The sequence below is a fragment of the Colobus angolensis genome, unplaced genomic scaffold (assembly GCF_000951035.1).
Source record: "Colobus angolensis palliatus isolate OR3802 unplaced genomic scaffold, Cang.pa_1.0 Scaffold31, whole genome shotgun sequence".
In the NCBI taxonomy this organism is placed as follows: domain Eukaryota; kingdom Metazoa; phylum Chordata; class Mammalia; order Primates; family Cercopithecidae; genus Colobus; species Colobus angolensis.
This window is the reverse complement of record NW_012116377.1, coordinates 484,824-485,209: the sequence shown is the minus strand read 5'-3', so window position 1 is coordinate 485,209 and position 386 is coordinate 484,824.

The window sequence follows — 386 nt, the reverse complement described above, 5'->3', positions numbered from 1 at the left end:
GCAGACTGTGTAGATTTTAAAGTATGTACAAGCAGCATTTAAACCATACGCACTCTTTGATTCAGAAATTCTACTTCGGGGATTAAAAAAATAATTGTACATATGAGCAAAGGTATGTGTAAGAGTATGTGGCTATTGTTCATAATGGAAAAAAGCTGGAAAGAACCTAAATGTCCTTCAATAGAAAACAGGTTATATAAATCATAAAGCATCCATAGAGTAAAACAAACTGCTGCCATTTAAAAAAATGATGATGTAGCTCTTTAACTGGAAAGATGGAAATATGTTCAGCACAGTTTGTTGAGTGAAGAATGCAGTAACAGTTGTGAGTGGTATGATCCTGTTAAGGTACAGCAAAAACAGATGAGAGAGAGAGAGAGAGAGAG